The sequence below is a fragment of the Candoia aspera genome, chromosome 2 (assembly GCF_035149785.1).
Source record: "Candoia aspera isolate rCanAsp1 chromosome 2, rCanAsp1.hap2, whole genome shotgun sequence".
In the NCBI taxonomy this organism is placed as follows: Eukaryota; Metazoa; Chordata; class Lepidosauria; order Squamata; family Boidae; genus Candoia; species Candoia aspera.
The window spans coordinates 37,736,218-37,761,744 of NC_086154.1; the positions used below are offsets into that span (position 1 = coordinate 37,736,218).

At 38.0% G+C, this 25,527-nt stretch overlaps 1 protein-coding gene and 1 non-coding gene across 4 annotated transcripts in view; one reads left to right on the forward strand and one right to left on the reverse strand.

Moving 5' to 3' along the window:
- Positions 1-25,527, forward strand: part of GRM7 (glutamate metabotropic receptor 7) — a 354,665-nt gene that overhangs the window by 82,916 nt on the left and 246,222 nt on the right. The gene's annotated exons all lie outside the window — the stretch shown is intronic.
- Positions 22,483-22,601, reverse strand: LOC134492599 (5S ribosomal RNA). Its single transcript, XR_010067475.1, has one exon. It is a non-coding gene; the product is annotated as a 5S ribosomal RNA (ribosomal RNA).

Consider the following 25,527-nt stretch of genomic DNA (forward strand, 5'->3'; position numbering starts at 1 on the left):
CAACTCACTAGAAGACTTCTTTGGGATTTTTTTGAAGGAATTCATATTGCATTCATGATCTAATTATTTATTGCATTTCTCACTGACTAATAACAGATAAAAATGCTGTAGAAAAATATTGTGTTACAGGTGTTAAGACAATCTGCTCTTCATATCAAGCCAATCAATATCTACAAAGACTTCCTGCTGGTGGTATGTGCCATTGTGTGCCCCTTTCCAGTTAAATAAACAAACACAACCTTGCGGAATTGCTTCTCAGCTCATTATCAGCTGCACTTACATCATGTCCACTTACTTGGAAACCATCCTTTAAAGCATGAATTAAGTCTGTATTAAAAATTAATATTGTCCCAAAATCTCTTTTCTGTGAGTAGTCTTACCTGTGAAAGATCTGTCTGGTTTTCTTTAGAACTTGTTGTTGCTGAAATTATTGTTATTTTGTTTTCTTTTACACATTTTTTTTTTCAAATCTGTAGCCTTCCAAGCTTCCTTGAGGAAAAGAAATAAATAGTTGGATGGTTCCCATTAAGATCTCTTCTCTTTAGCAGTTTGTTTGTTTGTTTCGTCATTCATTCAGTCTCAAGGCTGCACAACTTCTCAATGACTCTGAGTGACTTACAATTAAAAAGAAAAGGAGAACCACAACAATAACAACAACAACATATACATGCACGAACACACACACACACATAAACAGCTGATCAGAAGGCTAACTCAATATCAGAGAAAAACAAAAATTATAGGGACTCCTCAGCCAACCTATTCCAAGGCCTGAGAGAACAATCAGGATTTTAAGAATTTTCAGAAAGTCATTAAGTTGAGAGCAATACAGATTGCTGGAGAGATGTCATTGCAGATGGCAGGCACCATCACTGAGAAGGTACATTTCCTTGTTCCTGCAAGGTATGTGAAGCCAGGGAGGCTGCAAATTAGTGGTTCTGTTTGTCTGTCTGTCTGTCTGTCTGTCTGTCTATCTATCTATCTTTAGCAAAGGATCGTTACCTTGTCGTGGTGCTGGAGCTTGAGCACCTCAATGATACCATGAGCTAAACCGTGAAGGGCCACCCAAGACGGGAAGGTCATGACAGAGAGGTCAGACTAAATGCGATCCCTGGGGAAGGTAATGGCAACCCACCCCAGTATTCTTGCTGTGAAAACTAAATGTATCAGTACAACCAGAGATATGCCGGTATACCATCGGAAGATGAGACCCCCAGGTCGGAAGATGGTCAAAATGCTACTGGGGAGGAACAGAGGATAAGTTCAACTATCCCCAGATGTGATGACACAGCTAGCTCAAAGCCGAAAGGATGGCTAGCGGCTGACGGTGCTGGTGGTGAATGGCGAATCTGATGTTCTAAGGATCAACACACCATTGGAACCTGGAATGTAAGATCTATGAGCCAGGACAAATTGGATGTGGTTGTTGGTGAGATGTCAGGATTAAAGATAGACATTTTGGGCATCAGTGAACTGAAGTGGACTGGAATGGGCCACTTCATATCAGATGACCACCAGATCTACTACTGTGGACAAGAGGACCACAGAAGAAATGGAGTAGCCTTCATAATTAATCATAAAGTGGCTAAAGCAGTGCTTGGACACAATCCGAAAAATGATAGAATGATCTCAATTCGAATTCAGGGCAAGCCATCTAACATCACAGTGATCCAAATATACGCCCCAACTACAGATGCTGAAGAAGCTGAAGTAGAGTAGTTCTATGAGGATCTGCAGCACCTACTGGACAACACGCCTAAAAGAGATGTTAATGAAATATAGGACAACTACACAGACACAGATACTTTTTGGACACTTCATGCAAGTTATGTACAAGAATTTCACCTACCTATTCCTCTCCTTTGAAGGGGAGGAAAAAAAAAACCCTAAAGCCATTTCTTTTCCCTGAAATTGAAAGGAAATGGTCAAAGATGCAGGAACAGGGGAAAAAACTCACTATTGATGTGCATTTCTAAGAGCAGCAGAAGCATTCACGGAATCTCTCATTGTTATAGAATGACATGCCACAATTCTGCAAGGGGTTCTGAGGTGCTCTGATGGCATTTGTATGCTGTGTTTTGTATTTGTTCTGGCATTGCTCCTAGCATTTTCTCTAGTATGTCTTTCTTATGGGAAAAGTCTGCATGGTCAAGAGGATCAATTCAGCCTCAATATTGATATGCAATAATATGAAACAGGTTATTGCCCTTGTCGTATCAGTGAATTAAAGAAAGATGCCCTTGTTATAAATCACTGACTTTTAAATACTGTTGAGAATCAGCATCCCATTATTCAATCCAAACAACTCTTTATTTCTGCATTTATCAGATGAATGGTATGTTCCTAAAACAGCGTATGCAACTATGAATTAAGACATTCAGTGCCTTGGTATCACAGCATCACTGCAGCAGCCCAGTGATTAGGACAGCTCCCCAGGACTAAGAACATTAGAATGGTTCCATTGGCCATAGAAACAACAGTTCTGGAACATACTAATTTCCCTTGGGAATTTCTTTAACTACATACCAGATTATCAACCATCACCTCTCAAATGTTATCTTGGTTCTTTTGCATTGGTGCCCTTAAATTTGCATTCCACAGTACTCCATTGGTGAATACACACACACACAGACCATATCCTTTGAAAAATGCTTTAAAATAAACAATTGCCAAACCATTCTTTATTTTAAAAACCCACATTTCTTTATTTATTAGATTTATAGATTATTCCTGGTGGCTTCTTTTTAAAGGTTTTATGGATCTGTTGAATATAATTTATTTCTGTTTCTGATTGATTTTGATATCTGGGATGGTGAGGGTTTTATTTTACATTTTACTGTTGCCTCTTATTCGTAAATCCAAGGTCTTATTTTGTATTATTATGTATTGTCATTATTAAAATAAGCCACCTTTCAAATCCATTCCATTGCTGTTACTATTTTTAGATGGAAACAGGTTCAAAAACATAGAATATGGAGTCTATGATCTGCTACAAAACTTTCTACACAGATTAAATTAGCAGCAGTATTTTCTGCAGTGTTATTCTACCCTCCAAAATGGCTTGTAAATACATGAAGTTGTGAACCTTTCAGCTAAACTGCCAGAGAATCAGTCTTCTTGTTTAACATTTATATAGATTTCTCATCTTCCCCATTGACTTATGGAGTCATTTTTTTCATAGCAGGATTTTTCTTTTATGAATCTGTTAGCTTGCTTATAGGGACATATTCTTTCACCTGTGTACAGTATTAATTTAGCTTTGATTATCCTAGTTTACTATATGAATGGCTTCATTACTGATATTTCAAGTATACAGTCTTTCTTACGTAACCAGGTGCTCTTCCCAGACACTGAAGAAAAGACTATTCAAGGAGGCCGAAAGACCAACAGTATAGTTTGGGTTTTTTTGGGTTTTTTTAGGGGGAGGGGTATAAAAAGAATTTAGAAATTGGAACTGATACAGTCTAGGGAATTGGAAATAGGCATTTAGAACAGATAGACATAAAAAGGATTTCACCCTTACTCCAATATGTTAATTACCATTTTTAGAAACAGGATTTTTTTGACAGTTCTACCCATCACCCACAATTAAAGATCTGATCTCCATTCAGAATCCCACCCTTAACCTATAAAGCTCTAAACCTTTTAAGACTAAGCTGCTTTACCTGCATAATGCTGCCTATATACTAAGTTGTACATCAGATCTCTGTCTCATAATATGTCTCTGTTATCTTCAGCACAAGAAATAGGGCCTTTTTGGTACTGACCCCAGACTGAATAATTTCCTTTTTTGATATCCCTGTCTTCTTCTGGTCTGGCATTTAGGTGAATACTAAAGATCTTCACGTTTAAAGCTGCCTTGATTTGACCTCACAATTGTTCCGGCATTTAAAGCAGCTTTACAAAGTATTCTGCATATCTGTACTGTGCTATTGTTATATCTGGTTGGTCTTGTTTTTCATAGAATCATAAGGCTGGAAGAGACCTTGGAGGCCTTCTAGTTCAACCCCCAATGTATTTCACTACATGAAGCTACAGTGATTGAAATCACTAAGTACTGAACTTGGACTCACAGGCAGTGTGCAAACATCGGATTTAAGGGTACCAGGTGATTTTCCCTATCTAGGCTAGAAGTCCTTTTCAAGTGATTGGTCTTTCCCGATGATGTGCCCAAAGTATGAGAGTCTAAGCTTAGTTATCTTTGCCTCTAGGGAACTTTCTGGTTGTATTTCTTTTAAAACTGTTTTGTTTGTTCTTCTGGCAGTCCATGGTATTTTCAATAATCTTCACTGTAAATGACTCGACAGCAACTAGCAACAACAACAACAAGGCTGGAAGTCAGTTTTCTATACCTCATTCAAAGATAATTCCCAGTTTGAAATATCTCAGGTTGGGATCCTAATCATTGGCAGCAGATGAGCTTTCGAGATCTCTACTAACACAAAGCTTCATAAGGCATTTTAGTGCCCCACAGATCATTTTACTGTATATTGGATTGGAAACACACCAGGAAAATTGTGCAGCATTTCTTTGCTTATACATAATATAGTTTCACTCATGTAGAACATGACTGCAGGGACATACTTGGAGTGTATCAGTAGGTTCTGGATCATTGTGCAATTTTGAAATGTGCCATTGGCATCAGCAGGCCATCTTCAGGTTCATATGCATATACTTTTATTTTTCATATATAACAAAGAGTTTACTGCGTTGCAAAGTTATGCTGAAAAAGGAAAAAAAGAAAAAAAAAACTTAATTTGACTGTTCATTTTAGGAAGCATAAACCACTAAGATTTAATTTTCTCCCATACAGTAACCTAAAGCTTTAGCTTCTATGACCATATTTTTCTACTGGGACTTATCTAACCAAGGCCATGCTGACCTTATGAAAAGAGAGTAGCATTTTTTAAAGGCAAGCTCCTTTTAGAGCAAAGTCTTTAGAGGGAAAGAAAGAATAATAATTTCAATTAAGTTTTTTCTTGACTAGTTTTTAGAGGGGAAAAAAAAAAAAAACTCCCAGAACTTTGCTTTTGTCTTCCTGTAGCAGCTTATATCAAAAGAAAGCAAACAAACAAAAAGAAAAGAATAATCTGGTGTTTACACTAACAGTTCCATTGCTTTGAAAATGGGTTTCTTAATGGCATTGTTTCATTACTGTGGTTTTGCAAGATGTTGCATGAAGAGTCAGACAAAAAAACATTTTTGCTTCCTGAAACAGAATCCATATATAATTCTGTCCCTGCTGGGTGAATATTTCAAACAATCTTATGGTACATTCCAACATAAGTTCTGACTTCGTCTATATTTCATGGTGCCCTCAAATGACACACCTGAAGTTGTCTTGTGGTTGGTCTAGTCTTAATAGCTTCTGTCTAAATGAAGATTTAGTTTTTATAAAATCTGCTGCCATAATTGTCAAGATTAATTGTCCTAGTAATTGTCAAGATTCTGACCTAGTTTGATATCCAAAACTATAAGAAGAAATAAAATGGAGGGCTATGAGCTAGTTGAGTCTTTTGTAAACATGCCACTGGTTAAATACTGATTCAGGTTCTTGACTCTGTAGACTCTAAACTGTTGCCAACAGTTCTGATTTACAAGAGGAGCCAGCTACCTATAAAATATTACATTCGGCAGCCACTGAAATATGTAGACTCTCATCGTCAGAGAGTTGTTCTTTTAAAAAACAGCATTTCTCAGGTAGGGTCATGGGGACTGTGTTAATGAATTTAGAAGCCATAATCTGGATTGAGAAAGTTCTCAAAAGCCTTTCTCAATTTTGAGAAATAAATTATGTACTTGAAGCTGCTGAAACTTTGGTTGCTGAAAAGAGAGCACCGAAGTTTGGATGTAATGATAGATCTGTCAACTGCTATGAACCATGGTAAACAAAACCTCTGAATCCAATGATTGGAAGGCTTTGGGGTGGTTGCCTTTCTGCCCCACTGATGCCTCTGGAAATAGGATGTTAAATTAGGCCACCTCTTTCATAGTCCATCTCTGGTTTTTTTTTATGTTATGTTCCAGTTGATTTGCTGCCTCAGTTCCAAAAATAAGCAGAACTGTGTGGAAACTCTATTGCAAGAAGGCAGGAACATGTAGGAATAGGAATAGGAATCTTATCCTTTATTTATGCATTGCATTTAAAATCTTTTCTTCCAGATGGCAACTTTAAATTATTTCCTTATGTGTGTTACTATCCCTTCCCCTGTTCAATGAACAAGCATGGAAACAAGGCAGCAGTATGAAAATGCACAAGGGCAGAGGACCTGTTTATGAAATAGGTGGAAGGACACTGAGAAAGAACTAGCAGCAATATGCTTATGCCTTGCAGCCCTCATTCTGGAACAGGCTATGATTGTGGGAAAACACTGCCAGAAACAATGATGTAGAGTTTCTTTTCTGCTGCCAGTCTCAAGCAGGAGAACTGTGGTATGTATAGTACACAAAATAATAGTTGCAATGCTCATGAGTGAGTTAAAGAACATGACAACTAATGCACCAATTTTATAGCCCTTTAATGGTGGGGACAATTTATGTGTCCTGGAGGCCTGCATTTTTCAGTGTCTTCATTGTAGTTTGACAGTGTTATGATAAATTAACCAGCCAGGTTGTAACCAGTAAAATCTTGTTAATAGCAATAATGGAATAAAATTTAGAAAGAAGTTCATTTTTTCCACTACAGAATAATTTGCAACAATGCTTATGAAGTATTAGAAAATGTTCTCTCATATATGAAACAAATGTAAGTTTCAGGTTCACTTCTCATGATTCATTTTCCTACATATTATGTTTCATTTTTATTATAATAATATTCCTACCTGATACAAGATACACTTAATTGAAATAATAATAGATATTCAGTTTAAATATACATAATCAGAACTGGTTACGTCCACAATAACATCCATTATTCTGTTTCATGGACAAGGTCAAGCTGGGACACATAGGATTTTTTGTTGCTGCTGTTCAGAATATTACTGAACAGGGTGATTGGTGGCCAAACCAGTCAGAATACGAATAGCAATTAATGTGTATTTTTAAACATTCAAATCACCATTGCAGGGATCCCAAACTACCACAGGCCTCTGTCCATCATTTGTGTACTTGTTAGTTCTGGCTGGTGCAGCTTAGTCTCACCTTGATAAAACAGCTCAGGTGGTGAAGGCAGTACAATTCTCATTAAGGTAAAGTGAGGAGACAACTGTCCTTGATTATGCATTTTGGGTTACCTAGAGGCCTTGATCAACAGTTCCATTAGCTGGAAGAGTTCTGCCCTGCCATCACTTATGCCAGAAACCTCCTCTAGTAACTGGCTAGAAGCACTGGAAGAGGCTTCTGTGCAGGAGCTGCCAGGGGATCTCTCAGAAGTGATGCAGAGCAAGAGGAGCTCGTTGCTTTGTGATGTTAACTTAACCAACATCTGGTTCTATGGAAATAACAGAATTGCTATGGAATCTGGCAGCCATAGAAATGTGATATAAATCAATTGATCAGTCAATAAACGAAGCAAGAGTTTGAGGAAGCTCTAGACCTAGGTGAAAACTATTCTGGTATTTGAGACAATGTGGACTTCAGGAGCAGAACAGGACTTTGTAGCAGTGGCTCAAGATGTTCTACATTTCATATCTGACTGCCACAGCATTTAGTATCAACAACTGATACTAAGGAGAATGTAAGCTCCTGTGAGGCACTACATTCAGACAGCCAGAACTATAGGCATCTAATCAAACACTCATTCAGAACTGGACTCATGTCCTGCTTGTTCAGAGTTGGGAATGGCGGAGTGAAGGAATGGAGGAAGCACATAGATAATGGAAATTTGACTCCCTTGCAGACCAGGGCTGCCCTTTGTATAACATAGCAGATTATTTAGCCAAAGTGTGAAGATGATGCCAATAAAAATGCAACATATAAACAACTACATGTGTACTGAAAGCCAGTCTGTCTAACTCAGTAATAAGTTGGTAGGAGGGGGAGCTTATTAACTGCTTGCTTACCATTAATGTCATATCTAATTTGATCCTTACCTAAGTATCTTTAGTGAATTTCACGATGCAGTGGATATTGCTCTTGTCCTTTCCTTCATAGTGCTTGTTAGCTTTTAGGATAAAAGAATTTACATAAACAAAACATGAAAATAACCTTCACAAAGAGCTGAGCTTATCTACCCCCAAATAAAGAGAAAATATACATGTGAAGAAATTATCACTCCACATCTGTAAAATCACCTTCCTTCAGTTTTTTACATTTGATTTTGGTATGTACAATATCTGATTATGGTATATAAATAATAATAGCAGTTTACACATAAGGTTAAGCAGATACACTCGGAAAGTATAAAAGAAATTTTATCTTAATTGGTCTGGTTATATATTCATTCCTTCTAATTGTGCCTGACTTGCCTCTTTAATAATGTTAGGTAAATTCCAAATAGATTTTAATTTTCAATGTTCATAGTCAAAATCTTTGTGACTGAGAGAATTAAAATTTGTCAGGCTCTCCTAGTTGGATATAATTCTCCAAGACTCAAAATTAAAATATCTGTCTTCAAGCATATTTATAAGAACCTAAGGATTAACTAGACATTGCATTCAGTATGCCACTGCCTCCCAAAGCAGTAATGTATCATTTCATTTTGTTTCTACACAATTGGAAATATCTCTTACCATTAAGCATAATAAATTGTCCATTCAGAGCAACAGACTGTTCCGATGTCATACTACAAAATATTTGTTATACAATTTGTAATGGAATTTTATTCCTAAGAAAGGGGCGGTTGGATAATTACTGTGTCATATGCTGGATCATCTGGCTTTGGACACTATGTGTCTTGACCTCTCTGAAGAAGGGTAAGGTTTGCTTTAGGCAGGTCTTAGTAATGAACTCCTGCATTTATTTCTCATCATCATTTTGTACGATCATTTGCTGCTACTGTTGGGAGAAATGTAGGTCACAGTGTATTTCCACTACAGTATTCATATGTATATTTACCTTTTTTGGTAGCAATTCTATAAACCAGTTTAATGTCTAGAATGTCATCTTCTCTAATTGATGCACTGATGTGTCTAACATAATTAAAACTTGAAGAGGGATCATAGATCAGTGGTAAAGGATGTATTAGATGAATAGGTTTATGCCCTGATCTCTCAAGTTAAAAAGACCCTTCTAACCAGTGATACCTACTTAAGATCTTTGAGATTTCTTACCAGCTGGAGGTGGCTAGAGGGCCTAAATTATTGTCATTTGATGCAATCAGGATGCCAAGTAGGTGATATCCAATGATGTTAGTTTTTTGCTGCATTAGTCTATAAAGAGGAGAAGAGGAGATAGTGCTACCGCATGTGCTGATTTCCACTCACCCAATTATTATGCTATGTACATTCCTAAATGCAGCCAAATAAGAACTTTGAATTGTAATGTAGTGTAATGTATTCATGAATTGATCAGAATTAGCAACAGTTAATGCACAAAGCCCATTTCAAGCAAGGGCTTACCACAGACCAATTAGACTCCTTTAGCACTGCTTTGGGACTGCCAGGAGAATCTAAAAAATGTGACCTCGTCTCCTCTTCTTTCAAAATGCCATTCTATCATCACCACTTTCTTTGGTGACAGATCATCTTCTCTGTAGAGTTGTGAGTGTTCCTTGAAACCATTTAGCACCTATCCTCCCTCTTCTAGCTGATTACATAGCTGGAAAACTGGAAAAGGAAAGGAACAGTGATATTTCAGGGAGAAAAAAGTGCTCAGTTGGTTTTATGTTTTGTCTGTTGTCTTTGTTAAACTGGTTGCATTTTCTGTTCAGGTTATTTGTTACTGATACTGCATTGTATTACAACATTTGGAAGGATAGTATTGCCATCCCAGGAGATGACAATGACAAATCATTTATTTGCTGTTGCCAAGAAAAAAAATAGTGATTTTGTCCATGTTGAAAACCTGAGGATATCTTTAGCCTTTTATCGATATCACTCTTCATACTTCAGTATCTTGTCCTTTTTAAAAAAAATTAAAGATCAGACAAGACCAATATTAAATAAATGCATAAATAACCCTATTTTCATCTGGGCTTAATTTAAAGTGAGTTAGATATAGGAACAGATTTTTAAGACCTGTGAATCATGCAACATTAAGAGCTGATTCCCCCTCTCATGGAATGTAGATATAACAACTTCTACACATAAAGGGATTGTGGATTATACTGTAGATATGGCTGTAAAAATAAATGATGATTAATCCTGGTTCAAATATCTCTTACTGATACATTTTTGCAATACTAGTTATTCCTTGAGAAAGTGTGTATCTGTGTGTACGCATGTTGGATGTAAGAATAAACTACATTTGTGGGTGGTGGACAGTTTTTTTAAAAAGCTTGAGATCTTTTTAAAAAAGATCTTGCACTGATAAGGACAAACATAGGCTGTTAAGAAGACTCAGCTCCTATTGTCAGGATAACTTTCTAATCATTAATCAATCAAAGTAAAAAATTATGGTGTTTGGAAAATGACATCAGAGATATAGATGGCAATTGGATGGTGAATTATTAGAACAAGTGAGTACCTTCCCTTACCTAGGGGCAATTTTCTCCATGACCGGATCTTGGGTTTTTCATCATCAAAGGAGCTCACTCAGAGCAACGGCACATTTGAATCTACTGCTTAATTTTTTAAAAAAATCAGTTATCCAGTTTCCCTACCCCCAATAATTAAAGTATACAAAGCTAAATTTACTTCTATGCTCTTATATGGAGCAGAAGTTTGGGGCTTAAATTGGCTACTTCATTACTAGAAAAAACACAGTCCCAACATCTGAGATGCATTCTGGGTGTAGATAAAAGGACTTCAGCTGCTGCATTTAGAGCTGAACTGGGAATTTATACAATTTACTCATTGTCTAAAATCAGAGTATGTAACTGCTGGTGTAAAATAAATGAAATGGAGACTGACAGACTTCCAAAATTATGTCTATTAGAACAGATAAAATCCCAAATAAAAAACCTCTTGGTTCACACAACTGACAAATTATATAAGGAGCTTGGTCTCCCTGTCTCTTGTGCGACTGGAGAACAAGTCGAAAAGAGAGCTGTAGAAAGAATCTTGGATATAGAAGTGCAAAAATATATAGCTGCCCTTAGTAAGGCTGGCAATATGAAATGGTTGAGCCGATATAAACGCACTTTTCAAATTGCCAACTATTTAAAGACACATGTGCCAAAACACCTTAGGAAAGTATTTACCCAAGCTAGATTTGATCAGCTTGATACAATGGTTAGATACAGGAGATTTAACCATATCCCTTATAACGAACACGCCTGTATCTGCGGAGCACCTGAGACAGAGGATATAGTACATATATTATTTGATTGTAATTTGTACAAGAAGGTGAGAGATCTGTTTCTTGGTCCACACATTAAATTAATGACCCATTGGGAACCACATATTAAAACAACATATTTTATGCCTGGTCAGGATCCAAAAATAACATATAACACAGCTCTGTACTTAAGTAAATCAGTACGGTTGAGATCTGCATACATGGGGTTGATTGGAGTAAATTGTAAGGGTGACACGGAAATATGATTTGTATTTTCACTCATATGTATATTTATTCATTGTATTTTTATCTCTTCACAACTTAATCTGTTTTTTATATTAATTTCACCGTGGGTTTTATTAATGATTAGTATATTAAATTTTGTATTTTGATATGGCCTAAGGGCTAATATATAAACTTTGACTGATTGATTGACCAACATGATTCCTTCTCTGTATAAGAACCTTTTAGATATCTGAAGACCACTATCACATTCCCCTTAAGTTGTCCCTGCAGGCTAAACATACCCAATACCTTTAACTTGGTTTCAGGTTCCCTCACCATCTTGGTCACTCTCTTCTGAACTCACTCACAGATGCCCTTTTTAGACTGTAATGCCCAGATCTGGACATAATATCCAAGTGGGGCCTGAACAAGGCAGAGTAGAGTAAGACAATTAGTACCCATATCTGGATTCTGGGCTCCTGTTAATACATCCCAAAGTAACACTTACTGTTTTAGCAGCAGCATCACACTATTGGCTCATTTTAACCTGTGATTTACTAGACTACCATGATCCTTATCATATGTACTACTGCAAAGTCAGATCTCCCTATAGTATTCTTAAGCTATTCATAGCATTTTTTTCAACAGATGTAAAACTTGGGGAATTATTATTAGTATTATTTATTATAAAGTTTGTGTGTGTGTGTGTGTGCATACACACACTCACACACATACTATATATATATATATACACACACACACACACACACATACATACATACATACACAGAGTATGTATGTATATACACACACACTATATATACATACATACATACATACATACATACATACATACATATATATATATATGCCTCCTTCAGCAAAGGATTGTTACATTGTCGTAGTGCTAGAGCTTGAGCACCTCAGTGATGCCATGAGCTAAACCGTGAAGGGCCACCCAAGACGGGAAGGTCATGACAGAGAGGTCAGACTAAATGCGATCCCTGGGGAAGGTAATGGCAACTCACCCCAGTATTCTTGCCATGAAAACTAAATGGATCAGTACAACCAGAGATACGTCGGTATACCATCGGAAGATTAGACCCCCAGGTCGGAAGATGGTCAAAATGCTACTGGGGAGGAACAGAGGATAAGTTCAACTAGCCCCAGATGTGATGATGCAGCTAGCTCAAAGCCGAAAGGACACCTAGCAGCCGACGGTGCTGGTGGTGAACGGTGAATCCGATGTTCTAAGGATCAACACACCATTGGAACCTGGAATGTAAGATCTATGAGCCAGGGCAAATTGGATGTGGTTATTGGTGAGATTTCAAGATTAAAATTAGACATTTTGGGCATCAGTGAACTGAAATGGACTGGAATGGGCCACTTCACATCAAATGACCACCAGATCTACTACTGTGGACAAGAGGACCACAGAAGAAATGGAGTAGCCTTCATAATTAATCATAAAATGGCTAAAGCAGTGCTTGGATACAATCCAAAAAACGATAGAATGATCTCAATTCGAATTCAGGGCAAGCCATCTAACATCACAGTGATCCAAATATATGCCCCAACCACAGATGCTGACGTAGAGCAGTTCTATGAGGATCTGCAGCACCTACTGGACAACACACCTAAAATAGATGTTATTGTCATCACAGGAGACTGGAATGCTAAGGTGGGCAGTCAAATGACACCTGGAATTACAGGTCAGCATGGCCTGGGAGAACAAAACAAAGCAGGACATAGGCTGATCAAATTTTGCCCAGACAATTCACTCTGCATAACAAACACTCTCTTCCAACAACCTAAGAGACAGCTTTATACATGGACTTCACCAGATGCACAACACCAAAATCAGATTGACTACATCCTTTGCAGCCAAAGGTGGTGGACATCTATACAGTCGGTAAAAACAAGACCTGGAGCTGACTAGTTCAGATCACAAACTTCTTATTGCACAATTTAGGATCAGACTAAAGAGATTAGGGAAGACCCACAGATCAGCTAGATACGAGCTCACTAATATTCCTAAGGAATATGCAGTGGAGGTGAAGAATCGATTTAAGGGACTGGACTTAGTAGATAGGGTCCCAGAAGAACTATGGACAGAAGTTCACAACATTGTTCAAGAGGCGGCAACAAAATAGATCCCAAAGAAAGAGAAAACCAAGAGGGCAAAATGGCTGTCTGCTGAGACACTAGAAGTAGCCCAAGAAAGAAGGAAAGCAAAAGGCAACAGTGATAGGAGGAGATATGCCCAATTAAATGCAAAATTCCAGTGGTTAGCCAGATGAGATAAGGAATTATTGTCAGTCTGGCTTGATTTGCTGGAGTATGGACTGGTTTGATCTTCTTGCAGTCCAAGGCATTCTCAGAATTTTCCTCCAAGGCCACCATTCCAAAGCATCTATCTTCCTTCTCTCAGCCTTCCTTATGGTCCAGCTCTTGCAGCCATATAACCAATCCATACTCCAGGAAATCAAGCCAGACTGCTCACTTGAGGGAATGATATTAAAGGCAAAACTGAAATACTTTGGCCACATAATGAGAAGACAGGACACCCTGGAGAAGATGCTGATGCTAGGGAAAGTGGAAGGCAAGGTTATCATCCATCCATCTTGGCCAAGGGCAAGATGGATGGATGATATTTTAGAGGTGACAGCCTCATCCCTGGGGGAGCTGGGGGTGTTGATGACCAACAGGAAGTTCTGGCATGGGCTGGTCCATGGAGTCATGAAGAGTCGGAAGCAACTGAACGAATAAACAACAACAATACATTTTGAAGACTTGTTTATTAGCATTACTACACTCCTAGTTGATTTTGAATTCACAGTAACATATACTTGTCCATCTCCCAGATAAAGGACCTTTCTCTTGTTGAATGATATGATTTCCTTTTTTAAAAAAGGCACATTAAATTGCTCAATTTAGTATCACTATGATCTTTTAAAAATGCTGGAAAAAGAGAAAAACCATCCTTTTTATTTATTTTTTTTGTTTAATGCAGTTAAATTAATATCTTCTGTTTCTGTAACATTTGTGGAGGCATATCTGGAAAAATCGTTACTTTTTGTATAATATTTCAAGGTTCCCGGTGCTAAGATAGTTGCAGGATTCAGGCTTTTGTACTTAATGGAAGTAAAAACCAATATGATACACAGTATAGATCTCATGCAAGTATTCAGGATGCAGGAAAAAAAAATCTATACATTTCTCCATAAATTTGTTCTCCAACTAGAATCAATCCATCTTATCATACATCTCAGGAAAAGTTGCTGGAAAACTCTAACTTTACAGGAGCTAAAGAGCTGAGGAGCTGAGACCAGATGGAGATGCTTCTCTGTCACAGCCTTAAGTAACAGAATAACCTTCCTCTGAAAGTTTGACCTGTCTCATAGCTTCTCAGAAAGACACTGCATTTTCCTGAAAGCTTTTTTTTTTTCTTTTCCAAATTTAGTTAAGCAGATGCCAATTTGTGAATGTTTTCCTTTATTTTATTTTGATTTTAGATTGGGTTGAAATTTTTTATTATTATTATTATTATTAACATTTTCACAATGGATATATGATCTTTTACTATGTTTTACATGTTTCTGCATATCCCTGAGAATATACAGATAAATACAAAATGAAAGTGTGCTGTAGACTGAACTTGTTGTGGATTATAAGGAGTGTTTAAAAAAATTAAAGGATTTCTAAGAAGTAGACCGAGTTAATAGGACACTTCAACTTAACTGTCTTTATTTTCTTTCAAACTGTGTCTGTTTTGTTTGTTTCTGTAGCACACTGTTTATCAGAATTTTCAAGCAGAGTAAGCCTTGTTTCAGATGACTAAATTACTATCGTGGTGGTGGTGGTCTTGGTTAATTCTGTAATGTTCTGATTGAATGTACCAAATCTCTGCTTCATCTCTTTGAAGTTCAGTTTCATATCATACAAGGCAGGTTTTTTTTCTGTATAAAGTTTAACATTCTAGAAGACAGCGAATCTTAGGAAAGAGATGTTATGTTTTTATTTTGTTTGCTTTTTTCTTACTTTTTCTTTCCTCTTTACATCCTAAAGCAATACATACATACATACATACATACATACATACATACATACATACATATATATATATATTTAAAAATGAAATACTTATAACCTGTCGGGCCTTTAAAGTAGATTAGGCTAGACATCTAATGTCATTTAGGTCAGTACTACTTTTATTGTACAACTGTAGTAACAGAACCTTGCAAGTCTGAATGTGCTTCCTCCCTCCCTCCCTTTATCTTCATGAGAATTAGGGAAGGGCTTATCTGAGACTTTTACTCATGTTACGTTCCCACCTCAGACTCAGGCCTCTTTGCTCTGACTGTTGACTTGGTAACAGCTCTTCCTCCTGTCCCTCTGCCCTCTACAACCTGGCGTGAATTCATTCAAAATAAATGTCTGAAATTTCACTTTGCATTATGAGAAATTCTTGGTGAGTAGCAAAAATATCTGCATAACAAACACTCTCTTCCAACAACCTAAGAGATGGCTTTATACATGGACTTCATCAGATGGACAACACCGAAATCGGATTGACTACATCCTTTGCAGCCAAAGGTGGCAGACATCTATACAGTCAGTAAAAATAAGACCTGGAGCTGACTAGTTCAGATCACAAACTTCTTATTGCACAATTTCGGATCAGACTAAAGAGATTAGGGAAGACCCACAGATCAGCTAGATATGAGCTCACTAATAGTCCTAAGGAATATGCAGTGGAGGTGAAGAATTGATTTAAGGGACTGGACTTAGTAGATAGGGTCCCGGAAGAACTATGGACAGAAGTTCGCAACATTGTTCAGGAGGCGGCAACAAAATACATCCCAAAGAAAGAGAAAACCAAGAGGGCAAAATGGCTGTCTGCTGAGACACTAGAAGTAGCCCAAGAAAGAAGGAAAGCAAAAGGCAACAGTGATAAGGGGAGATATGCCCAATTAAATGCAAAATTCCAGAGGTTAGCCAGATGAGATAAGGAATTATTTTTAAACAAGCAATGCGCAGAATTGGACAATAGAATAGGAAGGACAAGAGACCTCTTCCAGAAAATTAGAAACATTGGAGGTAAATTCCAGGCAAAAATGGGTATGATCAAAAACAAAGCTGGCAAGGACCTAACAGAAGAAGAAGAGATCAAGAAAAGGTGGCAAGAATATACAGAAGACCTGTATAGGAAGGAAAACAATATCGGGGATAGCTTTGATGGTGTGGTCAGTGAGCTAGAGCCAGACATCCTGAAGAGTGAGGTTGAATGGGCCTTAAGAAGCATTGCTAATAACAAGGCAGCAGGAGACGACGGCATCCCAGCTGAACTGTTCAAAATCTTGCGAGATGATGCTGTCAAGGTAATGCATGTTATATGCCAGGAAATTTGGAAAACACAAGAATGGCCATCAGATTGGAAAAAATCAACTTATATCCCCATACCAAAAAAGGGAAACACTAAAGAATGTTCAAACTATCGAACAGTGGCACTCATTTCACATGCCAGTAAGGTAATGCTCAAGATCCTGCAAGGGAGACTTCAGCAATCCATGGCGCGAGAATTGCCAGATGTACAAGCTGGGTTTAGAAAAGGCAGAGGAACTAGGGACCAAATTGCCAATATCCACTCAATAATGGAAAAAGCCAGGGAGTTTCAGAAAAACATCTATTTCTGTTTTATTGACTATTCTAAAGCCTTTGACTGTGTGGACCATCACAAATTGTGGCAAGTTCTTAGTGGTATGGGGATACCAAGTCATCTTGTATGCCTCCTGAAGAATCTGTATAAGGACCAAGTAGCAACAGTAAGAACAGACCACGGAACAACGGACTGGTTTAAGATTGGGAAAGGAGTATGGCAGGGCTGTATACTCTCACCCTACCTATTCAACTTGTATGCAGAACACATCATGCGACATGCTGGGCTTGAGGAATCCAAGGCTGGAGTTAAAATTGCTGGAAGAAACATTAACAATCTCAGATATGCAGATGATACCACTTTGATGGCTGAAAGAGAAGAGGAACTGAGGAGCCTTATGATGAAGGTGAAAGAAGAAAGTGCAAAAGTTGGCTTGCAGCTAAACCTCAAAGAAACCAAGATTATGGCAACCAGCTTGATTGATAACTGGCAAAAAGTGGGAGAAAATGTAGAAGCAGTGAAAGACTTTGTATTCCTAGGTGTGAAGATTACTGCAGATGCTGACTGCAGTCAGGAAATCAGAAGACGCTTAATCCTTGGGAGAAGATCATTGACAAATCTCGATAAAATAGTTAAGAGCAGAGACATCATGCTGACAACAAAGGTCTGCATAGTTAAAGCAATGGTGTTCCCCGTAGTAACATATTGCTGCGAGAGCTGGACCATAAGGAAGGCTGAGAGAAGGAAGATTGATGCTTTTGAACTGTGGTGTTGGAGGAAAATTCTGAGAGTGCCTTGGACTGCAAGAAGATCAAACCAGTCCATCGTCCAGGAAATCAAGCCAGACTGCTCACTTGAGGGAATGACATTAAAGGCAAAACTGAAATACTTTGGCCACATGATGAGAAGACAGGACACCCTGGAGTAGATGCTGATGCTAGGGAGAGTGGAAGGCAAATGGAAGAGGGGCCGGCCAAGGGCAAGATGGATAGATGGTATTCTAGAGGTGATGGATTTGTCCCTGGGGGAGCTGGGGGTGTTGACAACCAACAGGAAGCTCTGGTCTGGGCTGGTCCATGAAGTCATGAAGAGTCGGAAGCGACTAAACGAATAAACTACAAGCAAAAATATTGTCTCAGGTTGAATAGGCCAATCCTATGATTGGAAATAATTGCCAAATATAGTGATAGTTCACACATTACACATATTATTAATTCATTTCTTAGTTCCTATGTGTAGGCTATGGTTCCTATGGCTCTGCATGGCTAGACTCTGGCTCCCTGTAGGTCTTTCATATTTGGAAAGATTTTGACTTGCATCTCACAATGAATTTACCTTAGTTGAAGTGCAGAACTCCTAGCAAATTTTTGATTTTACTTCTTGGGAAGAATACTGCCAGGAGGGAATTAGAAAGAGAAAAAGAGAGATAGAATAGCAGCACAGAAATTCCCAGAAAGTCAGTATAGTTAAAGTCTTATATACTTATTTAAAGGCTTTGCGTCATTATTAAAAGCAGTCCCCAACTTGGATTAAAACTTACCTTGCTAGTACATAAGGTATCCATCTATCTACACTGCCCTGTTGTCAGAGCAAGGCATGGTACTCTCTATTTGTGTGCTAGGATAATTTATATCTTTATCTGCAATTTGTTTGAAACTTCTAAATTTTTGACTTCATTGGATTATGGCTAAAATATATGGGGAATTAGTATGTAATCTGCAAAGTCATGTTTTAGTAGGCATTACTTATTTAAGATGAAGACGAAACTAGTTTATTACCTTTCCCAACCAGCTAACGCTCAGAATTGATTCCCATAAATGACTAACCCTGAGCTAGAAGCAGGTTAGTTAGTTTTAAAGCATCCACCACGTAGGCTTCACTTTTAGAGGTACACAGTAAGTGACACTGTGATGTTCATGAAAGCAGACCACAGATTAAATTCCAAGTTTCATTTGTGGAAGTCAGGTCTAACATACAATATGTCATGTCTGATTGTTTATTTTTAAAGAAAAATGCTCTCTTGTTGTTATGGTTGCTGCTCTGTGATTGTCAGCAACTCCCTTTGTTTTCCATATACGAGTTTAAAGCAGGGATTTAAAAACTAAAGCGTTTTTGCATTAATCTGAGCCACTGTAAGAGAGCAGCTTTATCACTACACCAGAGGCTACTGCTGTAGTGTTGTTAACAAACCATAAACATTACTTTGAACTTCTTTGCGGGGAGGTATGCTATAAGTTTAACTCTGGCAGTTCTCACAGTTGTTCCATAGTTCGGAAAAATGTAGAGAATGCTGAAATACGCCAGTTTTGGCTGGATAATTTTTGGAAGAATATCACCGTTCAGAATTTAGTAAGGTAGTATGACCAATAGGAATTGGTCCTTGTGCAGTTTTTTTAATGACCTACATAACCATTATGACACAAATAAAATCCATTGTGCATTCTTTTTATTTCCTCTCCTAAGAGAAAGTGTCACATCATAATGATCAAAGGAACAAGAGAAGGAGGAGATTTAATGCTTCCCATTGCAGCACATAGCTCTCAGAGGGGGGGAAAAGTTCTCATTTCTGTTCTATAGCTTTGATACTATCAATTTGTCTTGGTAGTAATACAACTTTCCTGATTTATCTGCACAGTCAATATACTGTTGTTTTAATCATAATGTTCTTTGAATCATTCATACTGACTCATTGCTATTTCAGCGATTGCCAATAGTGCCAGATAGTTTGATGACCAGTTGGAAATATTCTGCATGATAAACTGTACATGTAGAGTAACCAAGCATGTATCAGCTGAACCATTTTACTACAAGCCCACTGGATTGCTCTTTTATGGTCTTCACCATATTCCAAGAGACCTTCCAAGCCTCCTTCTGGCTAGGGAATTCTGGGAGTTGAAGTCCATACAGCTTAAAGTTGCCGAGGTTGGGAAACACTGTCCTAGAGGACCATGTACAATGGATTTTCACAGTTAATTTATCTTAAATGGGTATCTTACTCTTTCATTCCACTTTTTAAGGAAAAAAAAATTAGCAGGTATGATAAGTAGCTGCCTATATATGTGAATGCTCCCATGATCAGTAGAAGACTTCATGAATTCATGAAAAGGTTTAGTATCATTCTAATTCCACATCTGGGTCAGCTGGAAAAATATAGGTTGTGGATAGATTTATTTATTTATGTATTTAGTATTTCTGTGTGTTGAAATCTTCTGCTTCCTGAACTTGATACTTTTTATAGTCTTATTTGCATATTACCTTTTAAACCTGGAAAAGTGAAGAATGACTCATGATCAGCAGCTACCTGATAATTTCACCCTCTTCTTTTCAAAACATGTTGGATATTTTGAGCAGGACTGGGAAATGTGCTAGGAGAAAGTATGTTAAAAATACTTATGGTCACAGTTCTCTTAATGGCTTATCCAGACAAATGCTCTTTCATGCACATGTGGCTTTTTCAAGAGGCATAACAAAGCCTTGCTACATTTTTTTCTGCATAGCTACCTCTTCCCTCTTTTGATCTGGTTTCTCAGATTGATCAGGATGAAGGTGCATAAGGATCTATGTAATTCACACCATGTGTAAAATAGACAGCTGATTTCTCTGAATTCCTTTTGGCTTTCAGGTAGGGGGACAAGTGACCAAACATTTATTTATTTATTATTTGTTTATCAAATTTATATGGCCCCCCATCTCACCAATGGTTGATGTTATGCTGCAAAAGCCATCACTTTCACACTTGTGTCAGACATCAGGACAAAAGTACCTATGGGCAGAGTTTGAATCACGATAATGCCATGCACATCATCATTTTGATGCAACCTCTGCTTGCTGCAAGGACCTCTGCAAGTGACAACCCTGAGCAAAGCAGATGTCATGAGCACTGATGGTGAGCAGGAGGGGGGCCCTATCCAGGGGGGAAAACGCATGCGTAGTAGCGAGGAATTGAGCAGTCATTCAAAGAGACACAGAACAGACCTGCCTTGACTTTTGGGGTTTATCTGTATGGGTTTTCTCACGCTTCTTCAGTTTGTTAGGATTTTCTGTCTAATGTAGCAGTAATAAAGCACTAGAGACTTATTGCTCATCTCAGCGTGGTTCCTGCTTGTTAGGACAGCAGCAGCAGCAACCATGACAAATATAAACAATATATTGATAACAGCAGTTACAGGGGATCTATAAAAAAAAATCTAAAACCACAGAATACTCCAAGGATTTAATAGGCTGCTAGGTCAGTAGGGGAAGGGGATAGGAGAAGAAAGGAGGGATAGATAATGGAATATTTTGGAAAACATAATCTATACATAATTAGTAGGCACAAAATTAAGGCCCAATTCTGTTTACTTGAATTTGTTCCTTGTACAAGACAAGGTGATCTGTCCTGCATTCCAGAATTGTTAATCGGGTATATTGAACAATCAAAGAATGAGGCATACATCTAAATTCAGTGCAATTCAGTTTTAATATTAAAAACATTAATGTTTCCTACTCACATAGAATTGCTTAAGCAGCAAGGGAGCTTTTCCCTTTGAGGGTGATGGATTTCTTCAGAAGTCAAAAGTCTGTCCTCATATTGGTCAGCATACGTCCTTCTTAGGACTCATCCATCTGCAGCTCATACTACAAACCTTTTGTAGCTTTTAGCGAATTCTTTAACTTATAGGCTCCATTCTTTTGGAGATTTCATTGTTCCTGTTACTCTTTACTGGCAGCTGAGAGTCTTTCTATCTGTCTGAGTTTTATATTTCCCATTGACCTTATTTCTCCACAGTTCCTTTATATGAAACTTTATGAATATTAACTCTTTTCCTGTTTTTTCCCATCTGCTATTATTTTCCAATAAATCTCCATTCACCCTCTAGAAGCTTATAATACATTTAGTAGGAATAACCAATATACATAAAATAAATTAATACAGATATTATGGTAATAATGATCAATTAATATATCCAATTACAGAAATTAGAATAGAACACATAACTACCCATCACTAACAGGTATTGTACTGAATACTCAATGGGAACATTTCCACTGAAGGACTTTGGTTAAGTCAGGTACTCTTGAACATAACTACCATGATACTTCATTACAGTGTAAATTAGGGGTCAACAACCTTTGCAGGCAGTGGAGCCCTCTGCTTCTTCCATGGTTCTATCTGCTGCTTTATCTATCTATCTATCTATCTATCTATCTATCTATCTATCTATCTATCTATCTATCTATCTATCTATCTTGTCCCTGCCCATCTCCTCCCATCCGGGGACCCTGGGTGGTTTACAACAAGCCTACAGCACCCGGTATTCCCAGGCATTCTCCCATCTAAGTACTAACCAGGCCTGACCCTGCTTAGCTTCCAAGATCAGACGAGATTGGGCATTTTCAGGGTAGTATGGCCATAGACCATGCTTTATATATTTAAATCTATGCTGTGTTCTAAAGTCACCAACTAATTTAAATTTAGAGAACATTCCAGCTGGTTTTCTGTACAATATAGAAAGAGACCCTGCTGCTTTATCATTATGCTCCCTTCCTCTCTCTCATCCCCCGCCACTTTTTTTTTTTTTGCTGTTTGAATTTTGCTTGCCTCAAGGGATGCACACTCATTGGCTATTTATTTATTATTTCCAAATAATCAATCAAGGAAAAAACCTCAAAGCTCATCATTAAAAAAAAAATATCTTTGTGCTTACAGCTTGAAAAGCACTAACACAGTACTGCAAGGAAGACCAGCTAGAACTCAATTATCAGAAAACTAAAATCATAATTGTGTTGTAAACCGCCCAGAGTCCCTCCGGTCGGAGGAGATGGGTGGTGACAAATGTGACAAATAAATAAATAAATAAAATTTGCCGACAGGTCCAAGAGCCATTCCTGGAGCATAGAACAGCCACAGGATTGAGCAGGTCTCCTGCTTCAAATCCCTGGGGGTAGTCATTCTGCTGGCAGTAGGAAGACGCACGGAAGCTACCTGCTGAACATGAACAGAGGAGCATATCTGCCATCCTTAAATCCCTTAGGAGAAGAGGTGGCCACTATATACTTGCAGCAGTCAAATTATTTGAAGCCAAGCCAGTAGCACAACTTCTTTATGGTATCCAACTGGGCCCATTCTCCAATTTAGCACCATTAGAACTTGTACAATCCAAATTTCTAAGATCAGCCTTCCAAGTCCCAAAATGTGTCTCTAATGCCACTCTGTGACTAGAGACAGGCCTCATGAAAGTGGAGGCTAGAGTGTGGGTGACCTTACTCAACGATTGGCTCAGACTGTCCTTTTTCCTCCTTGGCCTTGCCCCATTAACTATGAGTGATGATTTTCAATCTACATGAAACAGGCAGTGGCAACTAAAATCTCATCCTTGGGCTTCTCTCCAGGTCTTCTACTCAGCATGGGATACGATCAGGCCAAAGCACTCATTAAACAGCATGTAGCAGACACAGAGCATCAGTTGGATCTAACCAGAACCCCAGAGTTTATTGCCAGCGAATCCAACAGGTACTCTGTCTCCCCTATGGCATACTTAACTAAACTCCAAGTACCTAAACACCAGAGGGATACGGGAAGATTCCTTACCCAGAGAGACAATGCCTCTGTGACTCCAGACACACAGAAACAACAGAACATGTGCTCCTCCAGTGCTTGTATTACAGAGACATCCATACTAGTGTCATCTCACCATTATTGCATAAATGCCCAGGATGAACAGGGCAATTCTACACCTCCCTGCTGCTTTCAGATACCAACCCTGCTACAATGTACAATGTTGCCAGGTTCTGTGCAGCAATGCTTAAAATTTGGCAGATGATGACCTGTACCATAAACTAGACTTAATGTTTGCCATACTAGAGTGCTCTGTAATGTGATATAGTCTTCCACACACTAAACTTTATGCTCTCCTACACCCATCTAATGCTCCTACCCCTCCTTTTAGATTCTCTTAAGACTCTTGTTTTTTACTGTATATATACTTTCTATTTTTATATATCTTCTAGCTTTTCATAATTTTTTAAGACTCTAATGCTTTTTAATTGACTGTACCACACCCTCCTTATGCTGGTCTATGACCATAATAAAGATTTGATTGATGGATTGATACAACTTGAAAAAGGTTTCACTATCTCAAAGCAGTTGCATTAGTATAAGGACTAGAGAAAAATCTTTGACCAAAAGCAAAGCACTGAATGATCTCATTATTACAGTGTGGCATTCCAAGAAACAGTTTAGAAAAATAAAACAATGTCACAGAGCATAACATTCTCCTGGCATGTAGAGATCACAAGAAATTGCTTTGGGCAACAGGCCCAAATCAGTGTCGGAAGCTATTGTTCAAGAGTCAGTTGCAACTAATAATTCCAAGTAATGACTGCTAATCAAACATAGGAAGAATGGGTGGCCTCTCTCTACTCCCTAAATTGTACAGTGAATTGCTCTCAAAGGCAACAGGCAAGGAAACTCATTCTTTATTCTCTTCCTCTCTTTTGCATATTTTTCATAATCAATGTCTTATAACTAGAGAGCCAGTTTGGTCTAATAGTTAAGGTTCTGGGCTAGAAACCAGGAGACTAAGAGTTCTAGTCCTGCCTTAGGCATGAAAGCTGGCTGGGTGACCTTGGCCCAGTCACTCTCTCTCAGCCCAACTCACCTCACAGGGTTGTTGTGGGGAAAACAGGAGGAGGAGGGAGTATTAGGTATGCTCGCAGCCTTGAGTTATTTATAAAAATAATAAAGGTGGGATTAAAATAAATAAACTATATACAGTTTTATTTTGATTGCCATTACTCATGGTTAATCAAACCCTTTTAATCATAAAGACCCATGCCTTATACCTATAAGTATTCACTCTCCACCCATGGGAGCCACTGCCTGATTAGCTATTTGCAAACTAATCACATCCCCATCTGTGGCCATTTTCCATAGAGTCCTTCAGTAATGGGAATCAGACACATTCTTCTGTTGAAGTACAGATGGCTTATTATAGTACTGGAGCAGCAAAAGCAAACCTAAAAATGGCCCAGGACACGATCCTCTATATAGAGTTGTGCAAATTAGAATAAGTATATGATTAGATATATAAGTAAGCATTTCATTGGATACAGCAACATAATGCATATTTAGTGAAGTGATGATTGCGAAGTAAAAGGAATGGTACCACAAACACAATAAATGTCTTAGAGAATATATAGGCTATGTCATCTTTCAACTAGTTACTTTCTAATGTGTTATGTTCTTCTAAATGTTGTCTTCTAACTTTGACTAGAATGTGAAGGTATGCAGTTGTTTGAAGAGAAAGTAAAATTACACAAACATAAAGAATCAGAAGTTTTCC